A 13,687-nucleotide genomic window follows, 5' to 3' on the forward strand; every position below is an offset into this window, starting at 1 on the left:
TTGAACTTCAAGGTCATGAAAATGATAGATAATCCGAAGAAGCCATGCAAGCTATACAAGTCTATGGCTCATTTTACATCCAATTTCCTAGGTTCACATAAATTAGAATGGTTTTTTTCTTGGTGAACCATTGAAGTTACCTTGTTATTGTTTAGACTTTATAGTTCTATCTAAAATGTCTGTACAATTTATCTCTGTGGTAGAGTCTTTTCAGGTTTCTAAGAGGTCCTCTTCTATGTTCTTTCCTATTGAAATTGGACACTATAGATGTCCTAGCCTAAACCAAGTTATGTTAACAAAGGCATCATTGATTCATTTGTTCTTTAAACCTTTTTCCCTCAGGAAAATTTTGATTATACAGGTTTTGTCAAAAATAATGTTAAGAATGTAGTCTCTCTGGTTCATACTCTGCAGTTAGAAGACTATTGGGTGAATTTCCCTAATGAATTTGAAGTAAGGAAAAGAATGTGGTCACGACTAATTGTGAAAAAATTAATATGTTTAATGTGGATCTTGATGCATGTGGGCTGAAAGAAGAGGATTATGAAGAGGTGCTTGACCCCTTCTACATTGACTAGATTGAATGCATACCTATTCCTAAAATTGATTGGGGAAGGAGAGAAGAAGATGATGTTTTCTCCCACACTAAGGATGTGCTGGCTAGGACAACAAGTTGGATAAAATTGAAAATTTTTTGCCACCCTTGACCCAACTAGGAAATTTTCAAAAAGAAAAAGTAATAAGGCTCCCAAAAAGCAAAAGGAGATCACTAATCAAGATATCCATGATCCTATTACAAGTCTAGTTGAAGTTGAAGCTGAAGTAGTTCCAGAACCACTTCAACTTCAAGTTCAAGAAGGTACTCATAAGACAAAAAGGGTGACCTGTTCAAGCACAAGGAAGGCATCAAGAAACAAAAAACAAGGGTGTAATAGCGGTGGATCTCGAGGTTGCAAAAGAGCTACCTATGGTAGACAGTGTACCTGAACCTCAAAAGTTGCTAGTAAATATTGAAGGCCAATGGAGTAATCTTGCTCTGGAAAAATTCTCCCCTACCACTAATAAATAACCAATCACACCTAAATGGTTGGAGACTTCTATTTAGAAGAAGATAAGCATGGTTCCTCTTTACATGCCAATTGATGATTTAGTTTGTAAATGTCTAGGAAAAACACCTAAGGTCAAGGACTGAATCAAGGATCAAGTTTGATAAGAATTTAGGGCATTGGTTAGCTAAGATAGCCATGCCACAAAATGTTAGTTCACGTGAATCTTTGGCTCCTCAAGACTACCAGATAAAGAAAGTTGATCTAGGAAAAGGTAAGCATGAGGTAGATATGGAATTCTTCAAAGCCTCTAATAAGAAGATTGCACATCTGGTATGGAAGGATGGACAAGAAAAACAAGAGATTAAGGAAGCAATAAAGAGTATGGCTCAACATATTAATTCCATCCTTTATCCTGAGGAAAAATTGATCAGTGAAATGTTAGCAATCGTCGATGTGTTCGTTGCAACCAACCAACAATCTCTTGAGAACCTACACAAATGCAAAGCAGTTGCAAAAATAGTAGGGGAATGGGTGCAAGGCATCCTAGATGACATCGTGAAACATATAGGTCTCTTGGATAAAGCTTTGAAAGAAATATCAACCATTACTAAAAAGGTGGAATTGAGTAATGAAGGATACGAAAAGAAGAAGAAAAATTGGGCGAAGGTAGTCATATGGCTGGAAGAGATCCAAGAATTTGGACCATAGAAATTCTAGGTTGAATGTACTATGATAGGCTTAGATGAGATTGCTTTGTATGTGATCAAAGACTATATTGAATGGAGAAATGAAGCATTAATATAGGGCATGACTGAAATCAAGGAAAAATTGCAAAAACTTAAGATCATACACTAGATAATTCAAGGAGATCTTAAATGGTTTGTCAAGTAGTTCACAGGTAAAGAAGAGGAATCCATTGGCCAATCTAAGGAAGTGATCAAGGAAGTTTAGAAGAAGTTCTAGGAACTTCAAGACAAGAAAGCACGAAGAATTTTTTTTCAAATGTACCAAACACTGAAGCCATGCTAATAACTAATCTCAAGAACTTGGAAATGCATGAAGAAAAGACAACAGAATTGAAGAGAGAAAAGGAAATTTGGAAATAGCGGCTTTCCTACATTGGTCTACCACACTAGTTAGTTATTTCAGCATTTTAACCTTCCTATGAAATGTGAAAATTGGCAAGAAACATGGCCAGTGGAGACAGTGCTACTTGATTAAAAGAAGCAGTTACACATAGTCGCTTGGTTGTTCTTTTTTTTGTCATTTTTCTTTTCTTGCATTTCGGTTAGTAGTTATGTTAACCAAAAGACTATTTTTCTCCTGGCAGGGTAATTTTGGCAATTGTCCAGCCCCATGACTTATAAATATGTAATAACTAGTATGGAATAGGATTAATCTCTAGCAGATCGATAGAAAAAACTATTTTTGTTTGTGGTTTAATCTCAAGTTTTACAAGTAGCATTTCAGAGTTCTACCAATACAAAGAAAACTTTATAGTTTGATTTTATTAAGATTTTTGTAAGTGGATACTATTATATACTTGTTTGAATATATATTTCTAAAGATACTATTTATATAAAAGCTCTTAGTTGTGTTTGTTATCGATTCTAAAATTGTCAATTCAAAATTTGGGGTGCTGTGAGAAACAAGTTTTATTAAATCTGCCTACTCAATTACATAATTTTCAGTTATGTGGATAATATTGATAATTAAAATTGAGTGGTTCTTTAGCATAAAAACTTATTTTGTATTGATGAGATAGAATAAGTTGATTCAACATTGTCAACAGATTGCATTTTGTAAAGATCATTCTGTTGAGCTTAAAGATCAAAAAATCTTTATTTGCAATAAAGGTAGCTATGTCTATCTTTTTATTGAAGAAACTTTAAGTAGAGAACTCCTTAGTCCTATATAGGAATTCATTTTTTGGTATACATATTTCTCTATTTTGCATATAAAATCATATGAGAAGAACTATTTACTAACAATTTTTGGTGACTCTGCTGGGGAAGACTAGAAATGGTTTTACCTCATCATGAAATTTTCCCAGTACTTCAAGTAGGCTTAGGGTTTGATAATACTCAAGAAGAAATTATTTTAGATCTAAGTGCACAAGCTTGGAAACTTAAAACAAGCCTAGAATAGTTTACACAAGTTAACCAAGTGCCCAAAAGAGAAGAAGAAAGGGCCAAACTCATCAAGGGTGTACCAATTGCTAATGAAAAAATTCTAGTCAATAGATTAATCCCAAGGCCATTTTGAGTGTCAAACATTAGTTTTATTGTGAAAAACTGGCTAGTAAGAAGTACACTCGAAGTGAAGAAAGGAAGGTGATTATAGATCAGTCTAATGAATTTGTAAATATTCTTAATTTTGCTCCTAATTTCTCTAAGAAATGCAAAAAATCTGTTAAAAGAAAAAGTAGACCAACATCTCCTTAAAAACCAACCCCTATAAATGTAAGCCTTCAAGCCCTAATCTTACCAAGGACATTAGTACCTTCTCATTTCAATGGTCAACCTTTGAATTTCATTCCACCAAGAATGGCTTTAAACCCATGGGGTGCATAAGTAGGTCCCATGGCTCTCGTAGGTAACCCTAATCCTTTTCCTAAGGGTGCTAAAGAAGTTCTACCAAAATTCAATGGAGATGGGAAGAAATCTATTGATGAACATCTTAATGCCTTTAACACTATGTGTGCAATTCTAGTTGTTGCTCATGAAGATGTAGCTATAAGGCTATTTCTACAAACTTTAATTGATGATGTTGCTAATTAATTTCATCATCTCCCACAAGGATCCATCACCACCTGGGCTAAAATGCGAAATGATTTTGAAAATAGGTTTAAATCTGCTAATGATGTACATACTTTGCTCCTCCAATTGACTCAACTAAAGAAAGAAGTACATGAGCCTATGAGAGATTTTGTAGCACAATTCAATAAAATACTACATAAAATCCCTACTACTAAAAGACTTAATGCAGAGAATCAAAAAATTTTTTTTGTTAATGCAATGCCTCCAGATATCAATTTTCATCTAAGGAGAGATAGGGTAGTGGATGTTGATGTTGCTCAAAGATTAGCTTTTGAAGTAGAACATGGCCTTTTAGCTGTAGGAAAGTGGAAATGGGAAATGTAGACTTCCAAGTCACAACCATCTACTTCAGATAAAATAAACCATTAGTACAGAAACTTATGAATGATGTGATGATTATTAAGAAGCAAGTTCCTAAAATGAATACTCAATACCAAGATATTCCAAGGAAATATCTAGGTCAAAGCAATTTTCAAGGGAAACAAATTAATTTTCCCCCAAATTAGTAAAGATTGTAGATTGAAACCCCACCCAATAAAAATAACATGTGAGTGTTTCATCTTAAAAATGATCATGAGGGAATTTCTTGTCTTGAGAATATAAGATATCAACAACTTGAAGCATAAAAAGCAGCCTCAACTAATGTAAAAATAGAGGAAGAACCTTTTGAAGAACCTGGTGACTCCGTAAGCTATTATCTCAAATAGGAATATGATTTTAAAAGAAGTGGTGATATTCTTTTAACCTTAGAAGAAGCAGCATGTTCAGTCTTAACCCATGGGCAGAGAGCCGCTAAAGCTAATGATTCTAAAAATAATGCAATCCCTACTTAGACAAAAGAATTAAGGAAAAAAGGGGAAAATGAAAATAATTCATCACCTATGTAGTCAAAAACACCTAAAATCCTGAAAAGGTCTAATCCTGATTCCTTATTTGATATTGTTGACTTTTGTAAAACATCTAAAATATAGATTTCCCCTACTGAGTACCTAAGGATATATCCTAGAGAGCTCAATAAACTGATTGAATATGTCCATCAATCTTCCCCTAATTTAGTAACTAAACAAATAAATGTAACCAAGGTCTCAAAGAACAATGAAATGTCTATTAAGAAAACAAGTGAAACTCCCAAATTGAAGAAAAGGGAAACCCAAGCATCTGATAACCAAGAAGGGATACTTCAACTAGAAAAAAGTCAGCCCTGAGGCTCCTTTTCCTCAAAAACTTGACCCATTTTATGTATCCCTATTTCTTCATGGTTTTAAGCTAAATAATTGCATCATAGATTTAGGTGCTTCTGACAACATAATGCCAGCTACAGTAGCCAAGGCTCTTGATCTCCCTTTAACCTAAAACTTTGGTAAATGTTATTCTATGGATTCCAAGCAAGTTCCTTTAATAGGTCAGATCAAAGATGCCCAAGTTTCCCTAGCAGCTTATCCTCGGAAAAGAATCAAGCTTAGTATTTTAGTGGAAAATATTCCTACTAGTTATGGTATGCTTCTTAGCCAAACTTTTTGTAGAGACTTGGGAGGGGAAGTCAAAATGGAATGGTCTCAAGATGTTATACCTATGGGGAAAGAAAAAGTAACATTGTTACTTGAAGCCAAATCCAAATATCCAGTCTTTCCATCTGATGATCCCAAATCCCAAATCCTTTATCACGAGACTGATTTTGCTAACTATTTGATTATGTCTAAAAATGAAAAAATAGGGGAGAAATTAGAAGTAGAAGACTCACTATTGACCTTAAAGTTTGATGGAAGTTGCTACTCTGATGGATCTAGGCTGGCACAGTGCTAATATCTCCTGATGGTAAGAATTTTCCTTCCTCTTACAAACTTGATTTTGAAAACACTAACAATATAGTAGAGTATGAAGCCTTACTTCTAGGAATAGAAGAAGCCAAGAGAAGAAACAATAAGCTACTAAAGGCAAGGGGAGATATTGAATTAATAGTAAAGCAAGTTAAAAACATGTTTTTAGTAAAGAATCAAAGATTGAAACATTACAGGAATCGTGTCTGGGATCAGATTGAGGATTTTAAAGCCTTTGCAATTGAAGCGATTCCTAGAGAACTTAATGATAAAACAAACTCTCTAGCAGTAATAGCCTCTTTACTAATCCCTCATCTAGACTTCATAAATAACAAATATTTAGTTTAGATCATTCATAGGCCAAGCATCCCTAACAACAAAAATTCATGGCAAGTATTTAAAGAAGATGCTCACATTAATGCTTTTTTGTAAAGTATTGAAAAATTCTCCACTAACTATTTTGAAGGCTCAGATGTTGAATGTAGAGATTTTTGTCCCAATCTCACCGATGAAAGTGATGTATTACAATTAAAAGGAAATGTAATACCAAAATTCCTGGTTGAGCTTGAAAAAATCTTTGATAGGTGAGATAATTTCTTAGCCCAAAATTTATCACCTAAAGAAGATCCAAATGTTGATTATGAAAAGGTGAATTTGGGAGATAAACATAATCCCAAAATTATCAATTTGGGAACCTATTGTGGAGAACATGATAAAGCAAGATTCATCAAGCTTCTTACAGAATATATAGATGTCTTTGCGTGGACTTATTCAAGCATCACATCACTCTAAAACTAGGTACTACTCCTTTTAGACAAAAGTTAAGAACATATAATCCAAATTTTTCTGATGCAATTTTCAAAGAAATAGATAAAGCTCACATCATCTTTCCAATTCACCATTCTACCTGGGTGGCCAACATAGTACTAGTAAGAGAAAAGAATGGAGAAATAAGGATTTGTCTTGACTTTTGAAGCCTTAATCAAGCAAGCCTAAAAGATAATTTTTCTCTACCTATAATGGATCAAATTCTTCAAATAGTTGCTAGTTTAGAAATGATGTCCTTTTTAGATGGTTTCTCCAGCTATAATTAGATAGAACTTGCCAAGGAAGATCAACACAAAACTACATTTACAACACCTTGGGGTAATTTTTCCTATACAAGAATGCCTTTTAGCTTAATAAATGTAGGTTCCACCTTTTAGCAAGCCATGAATTTAACCTTGGGTCATTTGCTGGATAGATGTATCATAGTGTATATTGATGACATGACAGTGTTTTCTAGAAGATGAAAGAAACACTTGAAAGATCTGAGGAAAGTGTTCAAAAAATGTAGGGAACATGGAATTTCATTGAACCTTAAGAAATCAACTTCTGCTATGACTAAGAGTAAGTTACTTGGGCACATTGTTTCAAAAGAAGGAATCAAAATTGATCTAGAGAGAGTAAAAGCTTTTCAGCAATTGCATCTTCCTATAAATTGTAATGGTGTTAAATCCTTCTTTGGGTAGATCAATTTCCTAAGGAAATTTGTACCTAATTTTACAAAGACTGTCAAACCAATGGTGAAGTTGTTTAGTGAGAACATAAATTTCAAATGGGATGAACCATCATCTAAAGCATTCAAAGAGGTAAAAGGAACTATTGTTAATGCTCCAATGCTTTTTCATCTTGACTTCGAAAAAGATTTTATAATGTACTGCTATGCATCAGAACATACCATGCCAAAAATATTGCTTCAATAGAATGATAAAGGAGAAGAGACGCTTATCTCTTTCATGAGTGTCCCATTGAAGAAACATGAGCTAAATTACTCCTTGTCTGAAAAACAAGCATTTTTTGTTGTGAAAGTAGTAAAATACTTTCGGTACTATATTTTGCATTCACATTCTTTAGTTTATGTACCATCCACTACAATCAAGAGTATCCTCACACAACAAGATGTAGCAGTCAATAATCAAGCAACTTGGGTAGTAAAAGTGCAAGAATTTGACCTAGATATCCAGCCAACTAAATTGGTTTGAAGGCAAGGGTTGTGTAAACTTATTGCAGAAGGATAAAAAGAAGAACCATATCCTAATTGTTTGTTTGTTGGGTTCAAAGATGAATGGTTTTCTAACATAGCTTATTTCTTGACATATGGGAGATGCCCTAATCATTTAAAAGGAAATGACCGAAGGAGTCTTCAACTCCCAATAGACAAGTTTGTGATTATTGATGATATCTTGTACAAAAGGGGCTTGGATGGGATGTTTTTGAGATGTGTTGATGTTGACCAGCAAGAGAAACTACTAAAAAATTTCCATGATGGAGCTTGTAGAGGACACTTTTCATCAACAATGACAACCTTCAAAATCCTAAGAAGTGGGTACTACTGGCCAAGTATGTTCAAGGCTGCCTATCATTGGGTGAGAAATTGCAAGAAATGTAAATTGTTTACTGGGAAACCACAATTAGTTACTCTTCCTCTGAAACCTATGATTAAAGAAGAACCCTTTCAACAATGTGGATTTGATTTTATAGGGCCTATTGATCCAAATTCAAGTGCAGGACATACACACATCCTCACTACTATTGATTACTTTACTAAATGGGTTGAGGCAGTTCCTATTAAAGCAACAACATCACAGGTAGTGTGTAAATTCTTGACAAAAAATATTTTGACCTATTTTGGTACACCTAACAAAATAGTGACTGATAATGTACAAAATTTTTCATCCTAAGAAATTCAATTGTATTGTTATGATCATGGTATCTAGCTATCTCATGCTTCATATTATTTCCCTCAAGGCAATGGATAGACAAAGTCCACTAACAAAAATCTGGTAAATATTATGAAGAAGCTAGTAGATGAAAAGGGAAAATATTGGCATAAGAAGTTATATGAAGCAGTTGGGGCTGATAGAACTTCTCCCAAAAGATCCATCAGCATGACACCTTTTGAGCTGGTGTATGGAGTTAAAGCATAATTGTCCCTACCTTTGGAACTGGCTACCTTGAATTTACAAAAAGTAATTGAAGATCAAATTTTTCATTCTTCCATCGAGAAAAGAATTGGTGGATCATATGACCAACCATCAAGCAAGGGTCAAAAGAATTTTTGATCGAAGAGCCAGGTGACAAAGATTCATGTAAGGAGAATAGGTACTACTATGGGATAAGAGGAAGGAACCTAAAGGAGCCCACACCAAGTTCAAGAGCTTATGGAAAGGCCCATTTCTAATATTTAAGGAGTTGGGTTCAAATGCCTTCAAGCTACAATATCTTAATGGAGATGATCGTCCCCTATCCTATAATGGGTAGGACCTCAAGTTGTACCAATTTTAAGTCTATTTTCTATCTCATTGTAAATATCATCTTTTTGGGCTTTGTTCTTTCCTTGTTCTATTCTTTTGTTTTTGTCTTTTTGAGTTAGTCTGCAACGCCAAAGATCCCAAGTTCTTCTATGATCCTTCTAGTCTCATTCCCTAGCTAGAGCCAATTGTTACCCCATACATTTTTCTCTTATCCTAGGAAGGTTCAGTCATGAGTCTTTTCTTAATCATGAAGTCAAACTTGAAGTTTCAATTAACTTCAAGTTCAAGTTTGAGCTCCTATCTGTCTTCCATGTGTTGAGGTCCACTTCTGTTCCTTGAGTTAGTTTTGGTGAACTCAATGTCAAAGTTGAAGCTCGATCAACCCAAACTTCAACTTTAACTTCAATGCTGATTTTGTATACTAACACTTTGTTTTCATATAGGCTTTCAATCTTTGAGTTAAAAGGTGAGGTGGGTATTGATGAAGACACTTCCCAAGGAATGGAAGATAATAAATAAGAACTTTAAGTGGCACGTGTTTAGATATGGCAGGATTTGGAAAAAAAGAAAAAATTTCATTTCGTGATAACATGGAGTGTTAATAGGCATGCAGATTTGATGGGAATTTAAAACAAAGCACTCAGAGGGTCTCTTTTGATGCACAACACACGAATAGTAATTATTGCATTTACTTTCCATAGCTATACTACAATTTCCTTTGTAAGCCATTCCTTAATTGCATTCATTTTTCCTTTTTACCACTCATTTCACCATTTGCAAAAGAAATTCCAGCACCATTGAGTAGGAAGAATTAATCATAGGCTGCAGCTCTATCAAACTATAAGTATGTTGCCATAACCCTTTGTAATTTTATTTGTGCTAACTTTGTTTTGAAATATTTCAATTTGTATCTTTTCTATCCTATCTTTCCATAGCGAGTCATGATGTTATTTCATCCCAAGATGCCCAAGTTTGAAAAGCCATGTTTGCTTAGTTCTTTGCTTGAAATTTACAACACATTTTTGGTTAAAAAAAATTAACTGATGTCATTGAGAGATCTAAAAACACTCAGCTAGGTCCCATTTATCAAAAGCTAGCTAATAGTGGATTGCTTGAAGCTACCATTGTTCCTGCAGTAATTGCATGCTTAAAACTTGTTATTGAATGTGCAAACCATTATGACCCTAGCACAAGTTGTTTCAAGACAGTTTCAAGAGAATTAACAGTTAAGATTAATAGAACCAATTTCTATTCAGCCTTTAAAATTCCTCACAAAGAAATTTATGAACCATGGACATTCGATGAAGTAGGTTGCCTTTATGCTGAAAGAAAAAGTAGTTATGATAATAAGGCAGCCCAGTCTTGGCTCCTGAAACTAGCAGAGGGTGGTTCAAGGTTGCCAAAACCTTTAACCATTGATCATTTCATAAAGGATATTGCAGACAATGTACTTATATTGAATAGAATTAAGGGAAATGAACATGCATTTCATTGGGAGTCTTGGATGTATTTTTTCATCCAGAAGATTTTTTAGGGAAATAAGTTCATTGATTGCGCTGGCCTGATTGTTGGGAATTTGCACAAGGGTTTAGTAGTTGTCAACAACTTTGGTCCATTTTTCTTGTCCTCCTATTTTATTTATATCCTAGTAGCATCGAAAGAATGGGAAAATCTCTCCCACATTCACCTTGGATAGATGAAATGCCCATTTACCAATATTACAATGATCTTTAGGAAGCTACTTTGTGTAAGTAGTTCAGAAGGGTGAATGATGTCTTTCTGGGAAGGCTATCTTTGAACTTCAAGGTCATGAAAATGATAGACCTTCTTAAGAAGCCATGCAAGGTATACAAGTCTATCGCTACATTTACATCCAATTTCCTAGGTTCACATATATTAGAATGGGTGTTTTTTTTGGTAAATCATTGAAGTTACCTCATTACTATTTAGACTCTATAGTTCTATTTGAAATGTCCAGACAATTTGTCTCTGTGGTAGGGTCTTTTGAGGTTTCTACGAGGTCCTCTTATGTATTCTTTCCTATTGAAATTGGACACTATAGATGTGCTAGCCTAAAGCAAGCTATGTTAACAAAGGCATCATTGATTCCTCTATGCTTTAAACCCTTTCCCCCTTGGGAAGATTTTGATTATATAGGTTTTGTCAGAAATAATGTTAAGAATGCAATCTCTTTGGTTCATACTCTACAGTTAGAAGACTATTGGGAAAATTGCCCTAATGAATTTGAAGTAAGGAAAAGACTATGGTCATGGCTAACTATGAAACAAATTAATATGTTTAATGTGGATCTTGATACATGTGGGCTGAAAGAAGAGGATTATGGAGAGGTACTTGATGCATTCTACATTGACCAGATTGAATGCATGCCTATTCCCAAAATTGATTGGGGAAGGAGAGAAGAAGATGATGTTTTTTCCCGCACTAAGAATGTGCTGGCTAGGACCGCAAGTTGGATAAAATAAAAAAACTATTGCCATCCCTGACCTAATTGGGAAGTTCTCAAAAAGAAAAATTAAAAGGCTCCCTAGAAGTAAAAAGAGATCAGTAATCAAGATATTCATGATCCTATTGTAGGTCCAGTTGAATTTGAAGCTAAAGTAGTTCTAGAACCACTTCAAGTTGAAGTTCAAAAAGGTATTCCTAAGACAAAATGAGTGACCCATTCAAGAACAAGGGATTCATCGACAAACAAAAGCAATGGTACAGTAATAGTGGATCTCAAGGTTGTAGAAGAACTACCTATGGCAGATAGTGTACCTAAAACTCAAAAGTCACCCATAAATATTGAAGGCCAAATTCTCCCCTACCATCAATAAAGAACCAGTCACACCTAAATGGTTGGAGACTTCTATTGAGAAGAAGAGAAGCATGGTTCCTCTTTCCATGCTGATTGATGATTTAGTCAGTAAATGTTTGGGAAAAATACCTAAGATAAAGAAGGAAAGGACTAAATCAAGGATCAACTTTGATAAGAATTTAGGGCATTGGTCAGATGAGATAGCCATGCCACCAGATCGAAGTTCACATGAATCATTGGCTCCTTGGGACTACTAGATAACAAAATTTTATCTGGGAAAAGGTAACCATGAGATGGATATGGAATTCTTTGAAGCCTCTAATAAGAAGATTACACATAGGGTATAGAAGGATGTACAAGACAAAAAAGACATGAAGGAAACAATAAAGAGTATGGCTCAATATATCAATGCCATCCTTTATCCTAAGGAAAAACTGATCAGTGAAATGTCAACAATCGTCGATTTGTCCTCTGCAACCAACCAGCAATCTCTTGAGAACCTACACAAATGCAAAGTAGTTACAAAAACAATAGGGGAATTGGTGCAAGGCATCCTAGATGACACCATGAAACATATAGGTCTCTTGGATAAGCTTCAAAAGAAATATCAACCATTAGTAAAAAGCCAGAACTGAGTAATGAACAATATGAAAAGGAGAAAAATCAATGGGCAAAGGTAGTGATATGGCTAGAAGAGATCCAAGAATTTGGACTACAGAAATTCTAGGCCAAATGTCCTATGGCAGTCTTAGATGAGAAAAAATTGTATGTGATCAAAGACTGTATTGAATCAAGAAATGAAACATTAATACAGGGCATTACTGAAATCAAGGAAAAACAGCAAGAACTTAAGACCATGCACTAGATAATTTAAGGAGATCTTAAATGGTTTGTCAAGAAATTCATAGGTAAAGAAGAGGACTCCATTGCCCAAACTTCAAGACAAGAAAGCACCAACTAGGCAAGATTTTTCAAATGTAGCACACACTAAAGCCATGCTAATAATTAATCTCAAGCACTTGGAAATGCATGAAGAAAAGACAATAGAATTAAAGAGAGAAACATAAATCTAGAAATAGAGGCTTGTCTACATTGGTCTGCCACATCAGTTAGTTATTTCAGCATTTTCAATTGCCTATGAAATGTGAAAAGTGGCAAGAAACATGGCCAATGGAGACAGTGCTACCTGATTAAAAGAAGCAATTACACATAGTCGCTTGGTTCTTTTTTTTGTCATTTTGTTTTACTTGCATTCTGATTAGTAGTTATGTTAACCAAAAGACTATTTTACTCTGGTAGGGTAATTTTGGCAACTATCCAACCCCATGCCCTATAAGTATGTAATTAGTATGGCATAGGGTTAATCTTCAACAAATTGATAGACAAAACTATTTTTGTTCATGATTTAATCTCAAGTTTTAGAAATAGCATTTCAAAATTCTACAAATACAAAGAAAACTCTACAGTTTGATTTTGTTAAGAGTTTTGTAAGTAGATACTGTTATCTGTTTGTTAGAATTCATATTTCTAAAGATTCTATTTATATAAAAGCTCTTAGCTATGTTTATTATTGATTCTAAAGTTGTCAATTCAAAATTTGGGGTGATGTGAGAAGCAAGTTTTATTAAATCTTCCTACATGATTACTTAATTTTTAGTTATGTGGATAATATTGATAATTAAAATCAAGTGGTTCTTCAGCATAAAAAATTACTTTGTAAAGATGAGATAGAATAAGTTCATTCAACATTGTCAGCAGATTGCATTCTAAAGAGATTGCTATGTTGATTTTAAAGATCAAAAAATCTTATTTGCAATAAAGGTAGCTGTGCCTTTTTTTTATTGAAGAAACCATAAGCAAATAATTCCTTAGTCATATATAGGAATCC

This window comes from Cupressus sempervirens, chromosome 8, assembly GCF_028749045.1.
Source record: "Cupressus sempervirens isolate cs-2001-9-10 chromosome 8, ASM2874904v1, whole genome shotgun sequence".
In the NCBI taxonomy this organism is placed as follows: domain Eukaryota; kingdom Viridiplantae; phylum Streptophyta; class Pinopsida; order Cupressales; family Cupressaceae; genus Cupressus; species Cupressus sempervirens.